The sequence below is a fragment of the Papaver somniferum genome, chromosome 3 (assembly GCF_003573695.1).
Source record: "Papaver somniferum cultivar HN1 chromosome 3, ASM357369v1, whole genome shotgun sequence".
Lineage (NCBI taxonomy): Eukaryota > Viridiplantae > Streptophyta > Magnoliopsida > Ranunculales > Papaveraceae > Papaver > Papaver somniferum.
In genome coordinates, this window is record NC_039360.1 from 200,202,258 (window position 1) to 200,212,741 (window position 10,484).

At 34.5% G+C, this 10,484-nt stretch overlaps 1 long non-coding RNA gene across 1 annotated transcript; it reads right to left on the reverse strand.

Moving 5' to 3' along the window:
* Positions 1 to 8,831: 8,831 nt before the first annotated feature.
* LOC113362162 lies at positions 8,832 to 9,199 on the reverse strand. Its single transcript, XR_003365578.1, has 3 exons — positions 9,150 to 9,199; positions 8,987 to 9,031; positions 8,832 to 8,874 (listed from the first exon to the last, which is right to left on the reverse strand). It is a non-coding gene; the product is annotated as an uncharacterized LOC113362162 (long non-coding RNA).
* Between the last annotated feature and the right edge of the window lie 1,285 nt (positions 9,200 to 10,484).

Below are 10,484 nucleotides of genomic sequence, written 5' to 3' on the forward strand. Positions count from 1 at the left end.
GAATAGGGAATGTGTTTTATTTATTTTTTGAACGGGGAGCAAGTAAGATTAAGGGTAAGATTAAAAGTCTCGGCCTAATTGTCATTCTTAGTCTCAATTAATAATATTTTAGCGACCTGATATCTAATACTTAATCAACATGATTGTTAAAGGCGATATCATTCCTAACAAGGTGGGATTGTATTTCATATTTCACAAAAAATAAATAATTAAAACCGATTATGACCGTTGTATCACTCAAATGGCACCCTTACTGGTTATGATACCTGCATTCTTTATATTTTTAGAATCAATTAATGCTTTGCAATTTCTTCTATATGTCGGATGATTAGTTAGGGATTTTCTTGTTATCTTAAACATCTTCATCTACACTTGCTAAAATTTATTAAACGTCAGCTAGCTTAGCAAAATGGATTAGGCTACTAAATGCTGATGATCTAATTACATTATGTGGCACCAATTGCAAGAAGAAGAATACATCTGGTCTTACTTGCAATAACTGTTAACTGTCCAACTTTCATCAGGAAGAAAAAACAACTGTCCAATGAGGTTTGCTTGTGAGTTTAGCAAAACTCTAGGTCCTCCAAGACAAAAGAACCCGCACTCTCGGACTTGTGCTTCAACGATTATAGTCGGTAACCGACTGTCTTATCCACTGTTTTTTGTGTACTTGACCACGCAAGTCCACAAATTCGACTCCGACCCTCGTAAGATATAGCCATTGGTGTTTTAAACCTTGATTAGTACTCTCCCTGATATTTTAGTTCAAGAAGCACCTAAACTACTGTAGCTAGCAAAGTCATAAAGGGATGTAATAAGTAAAATAAACACCTTTAGAAAGCTTAGGAAGGTGATAAGTATTGCTGCTTTACTTATAAGCAAACATAATCCCATGGTTTCAAATGTTGTTTGTCTGGTTATCAATCAACAAATCTTTCTATAAAGTCTCCCATTATAGCTTAGATTCTAGCTTTTGATATATAATCCACCCACACAATAATAAACTTTTTCCTTTAAAATTAACAGACCAAATTTTCATAATAGTTGACAAACTTTTAGTGTACATGATCATCCCATATGTCATCATGGGATGTTTTGAAAGCTAGGAGTCTCTTGTTTGTTTTTTTGGACAAACCCTCACTTTACAGACCCTATCTCCTTTATGGCATGGGTGTGGGGTTTTATTATTTATATGATCATATACATTGCTTCTCTATCTCTGATGGATGTCTGTTACATGGACAAATTCAACTATAGACAGGGAGGTGGAAGAAGGTATAGTTTGATTGCAAGATTGTTAAAGAAAAAACGCCTATGTTCCACATTTATTACGAGGAGCGTTGGGCTTCGCTCCAATTTGTAAAATGTGGTCTGGAAATGGAGAGATTAGAAAGAAAGAAAGAAACACGACATTGCAAAGTGAGGGTATTTGGATGCTTGTCATGCCAATAATCGCAAGGAACTAAGCACACACAAAAAAAAAAAAAAAAAATATGCAAACACCTAATCAAAGAATATCATTTGGTTGGTGCCGACAGGACGAATCTGTGGTATTGTTTGTTGAATCATAATCTTTTATTGCGTCAAACATCAATTGCATAGCGGTGTGTGAAGTCCTAAAGTTACCGGTCAGAGAAGATAATGAATTAGAACAAATTTTATGGTGAATCCATTCATCGTCCATCTTCCACGCCACCTCAGCACTTGGAACTGTGGATGGAAGCGCAAGTGTAATGGTGGAATAGCAGAAACGCTATTTTTAATAGAGCTAAAAAAACGTAATTAAGAATTGGGTTTTTTTCAGCCGTTAGATTTCAACAACTCATTTTAAATCTACGGATAAAAAAAAAACGCAATTCTTAATGGAGCTAAAAAAACGCAATTAAGAATGGAGTTTTTTTTCATCCGTTAGATTTCAACAACTCATTTTAAATCTACGGATGAAAAAAACTAAATTCTTAATGGAGCTAAAAAAACGCAATTAAGAATGGAGCTAAAAAAACGCAATTAAGAATGGAGTTTTTTTTCAGCCGTTAGATTTCAACAACTCATTTTAAATCTACGGATAAAAAAAACGCAATTCTTAATTGCGTTTTTTTAGCTCCATTCTTAATTACGTTTAACGCTATTCTTATTGGCGTTCAGATGGATTCCACGAACCCTTCCACGAAACTGTGGAACCTTGCTAGGATTTTTTGTGGAAAACCCCAACTTGGAAGCCACTAGACTTGACATTCCATGGTTTTTCCACACTTGGAATAGTTTGGATTCCATCATAAGACTTGATCTTATAGTAAAGCAGGAGAAAATATCTAGATAATGAATTTAGGGCCGGGATCTACTAACAAAGGGTTTTGACAAAACCATTTGATAAAACCTAATAGCGGTCGGATCTAATATATCTGACAGCTAATATTTTTCGATGACATGGCACAAAATTTGTTTCTAAGATACGTTGGTCTGATCTAGGGCTGCCCATGGTTCGGTTTGGTTTTCTGCCAAACCCAAGGACCAAACCAATATCACTTATTTGAAACCAAAAACCAAACCAGACCATGTTCGGTTTAGAATATTAGAAACCAGAACCGTCCCACCGATTTTTTTGGTTTTTCTGAGTATTTTGGTTTTTTTAATAGACTTTCATTTTTAACTCGTAAATCAAATTTGTAAAGCAAATCATCAAAATTAGATATATTTTGAGCTATAATTTCTTTATTTATGGGTATACTCATTAAAATCATATATATTATACATATATAATTCAATTAGATACATTTTTAATAATATTTTCTTTATTTATAGATATACTCATTGAAGTGTAAATATATTATACGATGATGGAAAGTTCGGTGCATATTATTATGGTTTTTGTCGGTTTTTTTGGTTCTAGCTCTCGGTTTTTTCTTTAGTTTGTTTTTTTTTTGGATTTTTGGTTCTTTTGTGACATCAAACCAAAACCGACCACCTAGAATCGGTTTTTGGGTTTCTTGGTTTTTGAACTTTTCGGTCTCTGATTTTCTGGGTTTTTTTGTCGGTTTGGACCAGTTCGGTCCGGTTTTCTTCTAATCACTAAACAATCCAACCGAGAATTGGGGGGGGGGGGGGGGGGGGGGGGATTTAATGGAGAATTTCTCCTTCCATGTGTGTATGTTTGATCTTCCTTGGAAAATATGAATTGTCCATTATTTACGACTTTCAAGATCCAAAGATATCAATTGTTACAAGTAACGAGATTGAATCGGTTCATAATTAGTGGTGGAAAATTTTGTCAAATCTCAGTCACATTTAGGGTTAAAAAAATTTGTTTGAATTAGGAAATTAGGAATCAAAGAGTTTTGATACTGGAATGGTGATGAATGAGCAACAAAGTTGGCCATTTGGTTGATTTACTAGAAGGAGCTGTTTGATAATGGTGGTGAAAGCTATGGCAGTAGAAGGGTTGGTGGTTATATGGTTGTGGATTTGGTAGCAGGGATGGTGGTGGTTTTGGGGAGTAAGCATTGTAGTTTGCAGCTATTGTGGTATTTAAGAATAGACGGAGGCTTCATGATTTATTGCTTCAGCTGTCTCTCTTCAAGGAGAGCAGATTTTGTAGTTACGGAAGGTCAATGATGTTCCGTTTTAGTTTACACAAACTAAAAAGGATTAATACGCCGTGTCATCAAGCATTTGGACCGTCGGATACTAAATAGTGTGGTCATTACGTTTTGTCAAAGGGATTTTTTAAAATCTTTTGTCAAAGGGATTTTTTAAAATCTTTTGTTAACCGGAGGATCCATAGACAGTCTTAAATGAACAAGGTCATACATGATTTGCGTTATTTTCTTCGCAAAATTCAAACGACAATGAATTTCAGTGTAATATTTTGATAATATATTCCTCTCATAAGACTCTACATTCCTACAAAAAAACGCAATTCGAGATAGCAAATCTCATCATCTACCAATCTTAATAAAAACCAGCAAGAGCTAAGGCCGCATATGACTATATGAGCAAATGCAAGACGGGGTATGTGGTAGCTGCGTGTTGTGTGCGAGAATATTAGCCACTTTGTTGCGTAACAAATTAAAAGTCCTGACTAGTTCAACCGTATTTTTAACTGGTTGATTGTTCTCCTCCAAATCTAAACTTTCCTCACGATCTACTTATATTTAAATTTAAAATGCATGGGTTGTGTGTAGTATGTTGATGTGATCCGTATTCGGAAGAGCTCTTTCTACAATCACTCGTCTCCTTAGATTGAATGTATACCTACCAAATTATTGGACTAAAAAGTTGAGGACTGTACGTAATCAAGTAGTATTATAATAATTTATCTTTTTCAATCAAAAAACCTCTTTTATGGATGAGTTGTTTTAATAGATCCATAGTATCATCAAACTCCCTAATTAATTACTTATGGGTTGGCACACGTGAATTTTGTCAACTTTTGATCATAATACTCCAATTCATCAATCAATAAAGAGAGTGGCTGTTATCTTGCTATTATAGAGTAGACGATGACAAAATTTTGCCAGAAGTTTTAGTATTTTATTTACTTGTTGCTTGATTCTAAGGAATTTTTTTGGTAATACTGGTACTGGATCTAAATAAATTAGTTTGATTCACCCCCAAAACGGCTTACTTATAAAACATTATCCTTCACCAAAACGTTCATGAGACTGTGTTCGGAAGCTTGTAAATAAGCTGTAACTGTTAATCAATCGGTCCCTTTGACAAATTGACATCGAATACTGACTGAGTCTCCTGGATTTTCCGAAATCTACTTTGGAATAAGGACCCAAAGTTGAAAATGAAGTCTCCCACCCTCCCCAAGTTGCAATACGTAGATGATGATGATATTATTATGAGGCTTGGTACATAGTACCACTGTCCACGGCGACATTTGTGATGGACTATTAAAAAGAATGATGTGAAATGTGAAACATATATTCCATCACAATCAAGAGAAAGAGATAAAGGATTTCCTTGCCTAAGACCGGGTTTTTTGGCTCTTCCCAAGAGCTTCCCAACTATCTTTCCACCTCAGTTTGGGAAGAGGCTAGCTCTTATGGTTATTCCCAGATTTAAGAAAAAAATGGACGATGATAATTTGTTTTCTAATTAGTTGGGTTCATTAAATCCTAAAAGCCCACTTATTTCTCTGTTGGTCCTATTAAATTTCCCCATAACGGATGATGATTATCCGGTTTAAACAAGTTAGTCGATTTTTAAGCTAAAATCTCTCTTGGTCCAACTAAGTTGCAAGGGTTTTAAGACTGAAACGGTTAATGATTTTCCGTTTTTCACTTTTTTAAAACGGTTAATGGTTAGTCGTATCCGGAGTCTTCCCGTTGGGATCCCGCACACTAGGGAAGGCTTGCGGGAAGAGGGACTTTAGGTGATGGTTTTTGGAGCGGGGAAGACCTTGGGCATCTCCATAAGACCCGGTCTAAGCCCTCTAGAGGGTTTGAAGAACTTGTCCTGGAAAGTTCTTCAAACCCTCTAGAGGGCTTAGGCAAGGAGATCCTTTATCTCCTTATTTGTTCATAATTTGTATGTAAATTTTTTATAGGCTGCTTCTAGCCGGAGAAGAGGAGAAAATTGTTCATGGAGTGAAAATAACCCCAAAAAGTAGTTCTATCTCTCACCTTTCTTTTGCTGATGATTGCCTTCTTTTTGTTAGAGCTGATCTTAAGGAGTGTCACAATATCCTTGCTTTGATTGATTCCTTTAGTAAAGCTTCTTGCCAACTTATTAACTTTGAGAAGTCTGGTGTCTTTTTTCAGTAAAAAAATTCAGCCCAAGCATCAAAGGATGATTAGTAAACTTCTAAAATAAAATAAAAAAAATAGACCCTGAGGACACTTATTTAGGAACACCTCTCTTCATTAATAAAGCTAAGATACAATTATTTGAAAGCATAGTGGAAAAAATGGAGCATAGAATACAAGGTTGGATAGGTAAAACTCTAGCCCAAGCAAACAAAATGGTTATCAATAAAGCAACTCTATCCAGCATGGCTAGTTACCAAATGAGTTGTTTCATTTTACCAAAGAAAATCACTAAGAAAATAGATGATCTACAAAGGGATTTTTGTGGGGAAAATAAACTAAGTAAAAAGGATATTACCCGAAATCTTACTCTTGTCTTTGTAAGCCTTTAACAAAAGGAGGATTAGGCTTTAGAAATGCTCATAAATTTAACCTTGCTATGATTGCAAAATTAGCTTGGAGATTATTAACAGAACCAAAGGCTCTGTGGGTGTCACATTTAAAACCTAGATATTTCAGAAACACTTCTGCTTTTAAGGCAAAAATACCATCTTCCAGCTCATGGATCTGGAAATGCATTAGTAAAGCAATCCAACTAGAAGAACAGAATAGCATATGGGAAATAGGAGATAGAAATAGTGTAAACATTTGGGATGATAACTGGGTACCACAGTTAGGAAATAATATTAGTAGCTATAGAACAGTTACTAACTCTAATTTAACTCTTGTAAAGGATCTTTTAGACCCATTAACTATGAAGTGAAATACTACAATTATCAATGCTTTGTTCTCTGCTCATATAGCTAGGAAAATTTGTAATATCAGAATAGCCAAGGGTATTTTTGTGAGACTCTTAGGTGGCTGCTAACAAACTCTTGAACCTTTACAGTTAAATCCATATATAATAAGCTAAATGAAAGAACTGAAAATCATTACAACTTAGGACAATCTGAATTCTTTTGGACTCAGTTGTGGAAGCTTAAAGTATCTCAAAGAATAAAGATTTTTTCTTGGAAATGCTTACATAATGCTATCTCTACAAATTTGAAACTCTCTAAATTTATGCATGATGTTCATCCTAACTGCTCCTTTGGATGTAATAAAAAAGAATCTATAGAGCATGTGCTTCTTTTCTGTCCTGTTGCTCAATCTATGTGGATAACTGCTCCTTCTCCTGTCACAATGCACTTTAATAGATATATCACCTTTTTAGACATATGTAAGGAATGGATGGGAAAAAAAAACATTTATATCTCTAGAAACAATTCTGACCAAAGCTTGGTTTATATGGAAAGAAAGATGCAACAGAGTCTTTGACAATAAGCAGCAAACACATATTCAATTAGGAGTAGAAATAAATAGATATTTAGAGTTTTGGAACAAAGATAATCACTCTCTTAAACATAATCAAACAAACATAGATGAAATCCCTAAATGGTGCCCTCTTAGGAAAACTCAATTAAAACTCAATATAGATCCTGCTTGGATTTCAAGTATTTTACCTGCAGGTTTCTCTTTAATTCTAAGGAATGATACGTGATATTTTGAACAAGGAATAGCAGGTCCTTTCACAGCAACTACCCCTGAAGAAGCGGAAGCCCTGGGGCTGTTACAAGGTGCTAAATGGGCAGTGGCCAAAGGATGGTCAAACTATAGTGTGGAGGGAGATTGCAAAATCGGTTTGATTATTTGAATGTGAAACCATCTCAAATTGAATGGCAAAACCAACAACTGATGGATGAAGCTAGATTTGAATTCAACAAATGCAACAACTTTTTGGGTTTTTTTTAATATTCCTAGACTTGCTAATCAAGTGGCCGATACACTTGCTAAGGAAGCAAAATCTTTTGTCAATTCGGTTAATTGGGACAACAGTCTTCCTTCTTGTATTTTGCTAAACTTAGAAGTAGATAAGTCTAATGCATGGGATAAGGATCATATCTCAACATTAGGGGATCTACTATTAATGATGTAAGGGTTTCTAACTCCCTAAATTAGTGGTTTGAATGCATTTTAACTTACAAAAAAAAAAGAGAAGGATATTCATGTGGTAGAAATCTTTTGATTGCAAAAAGAAATCTAAAAGATTGATGCCGGATAATTAAATTAAGGGTGAAATACAGATGTACCCCTGTTTTTTTTGGGCGCATACAGATGTACCCCCGTTTTTTTCACATTTACAAATGTACTCCTGTTTTGACCGTTTTTTTGAAAAAACGGCTAACGGAAAGTTAACCTCCATGTCAGCAGTTAAATCATCCAACTCACTTGGCAACTCGTCTATTCTTCCACGTAAGTTGTGTACACGTTGATGGTCCCTTAACAATCAACAGTGCTTCAAAGAGAACTGTAATTCCAAACTCAAATTGAACTTGTGTAAGTCTCAGCATGTGGAGAAGACAATCAATCCTTACTATTTTCAAAATTGTTCACTTAACAATCAACAGTGCTCTAAAGAGAATTGTAATTCCAAACTCAAATTGAACTTGTGTAAGATGCAATAGTTATAGAAACAATAGTATATGAAGTATGCAGGGAATTCAAGAAAAATCTGCAAATGTAACTGCAATAGTAATAAAAGACTATCTATTTCAGTAACTCTCCACTGTTTTATCTTAACATAACATTCCAGAAATTGTCTTAACATTCAAATATAAAATAGAGTCATCATAAACACAAACCAACATAAAATAGGTACATTTAAAGCTTCATATACTTCTTTGCTCTCTTCTTTCCTTTTGGGTTTGGAGCTGTAAAGGTTATGTTGTTGCTAACAGATCCAACTTACATTCCGTCTTCTCACAATTAACACATACTGCTCTTTGTTGCTTATTATCACATTTATTCCATACCAATTCATGTCCATTCATTACACAGAAATGCCTAACATGTTTCTTAAATTCATTTTTATCTACATATTTGGTACCAACTACAAGTTTAGTAGGATTAAATTCCTCACCTATCTCCTCTTGGAACAAGTCTTCCTCTTCTTCTTGCCTAAAGTGCTATGCATATTCTTTCTCAAACTCTGCTGTGGGACAGGGCTCATTAGCTTGAGGTCCATTAAACTGGTGAGGTGCATTACATTCAGGCCCACCTGGTTTAGCTTGTTCTTGTCCACCTAAAAAACAAACAAACAAATCCTACCAGTCAGTACCTTCATCTTAACTTGTTTTGAAAATACAATAACTAACAATAATGAACTGAAACAAATTAAACAAGCATATTATTACCTTCATCTTCTCCATCAGAACTCACTATATCCCCATAATGATCCTCTGAAACAACACACAAAACAACCATACAAAATTCATTTTTAAGATACTTGAGATACTATAACAAACACAAAACAAAAACAAAACAAACAATCAAATACCCAAGAAAAGAGAACATTACCTTCATTGTCATTATCAACCTCCACCTCACCAAAGTTAGGATCATCAAAATTATTTGTCAATCCACCATCCGCAGCCTTTATCAAAAATTCCTCATAGTCCTATGCATGTTGTTCTTCATTATCATACCCACAGTTGAAGTTTTCTAAATCCTGCTCAGGGTGACACTCATCAGGTTCTTCATTTGGAAGTTGTACAACATACTGATCATCCTCAACAACGTTTGCTTCCTGTGTTGCTTCAAACCAAAAGTCATGATTAAATGTTTCAAATTGTTCTTCAGGTATGTTACCAGCTACACTAGACTGTGTTTGTTGTGTAAATTGAGGAACATATACTTCTTCTTTATCTAAGTCAAAGTATAACTTCTTGTTTGCTGCATGACATTGGTTCTTCTTCTTAGATAGTCTAGGACTTGTTCTTATAGGAATTTGCTTGGTTTTGCTCACTGGTTTCTTTGGTGTTGAAGACTTTGTTGGTGTCAAATACTTGTGTGGAATAGCTACCTCTGTTAACCCTTCAGAATACTCATGTGGAATGATAACTTGCATATGCAGTGTAGTCCAATTCTCATGTACTTCTGCATTATCCCAAAACCTCCAAAATTCTTCTTCAGTAAGCAATGAATCTGGTAAACAGGGGTCACTATACCATATTAAATCCACTTCCTCATTAGGCTGCAATCTAATTAGGGGCTTGATCTTTTCTTTCAATTGAAGGAGACCCATATCTGTTAGCTAACCCTTTGAATTCAAAACTCATCACAGTGTTCATAACCTTCACCTTTATGTCTCTCTTAAGAAACTTATCTTCAACTTCAGGTCTGCACCAAATGTACATAAACAGTATTAGTTCAAACATTCATATACAGAAACACATACATATATAATATAAGAGATTCATGTTCAAAAATGAGAGATTCCACAAACATGAAATAACAATCATTGGTTGCTTTTATAACATTATAATTTTTTCCACAAGCCATATACACAAAGACATTTTCATTTGCAGATTATTCACTGGAAGTTTCTATAACAATTTTTGCACGTTTCATTTGAGTAAATTAAACATTCCAGCTTTCAAAGAGAATAGTAATAGCAACAGTAATCAAAAAATAAACCCAAAATCCATACATCTATTGTCATACACACAACACCATTTAATAAAAAAAAAAATACATACAATAACAGTTTCTAAATTAAACAGAACACCCTATAATCAAAAACATGTACAGAACACCCATAAATCAATAACAGTTTCAAAATCGTAAAAAAAATTACCCTAGAAATAAACCCTAAAACTGTATTTCACTCAATAATCATGAACTCTAATAGAA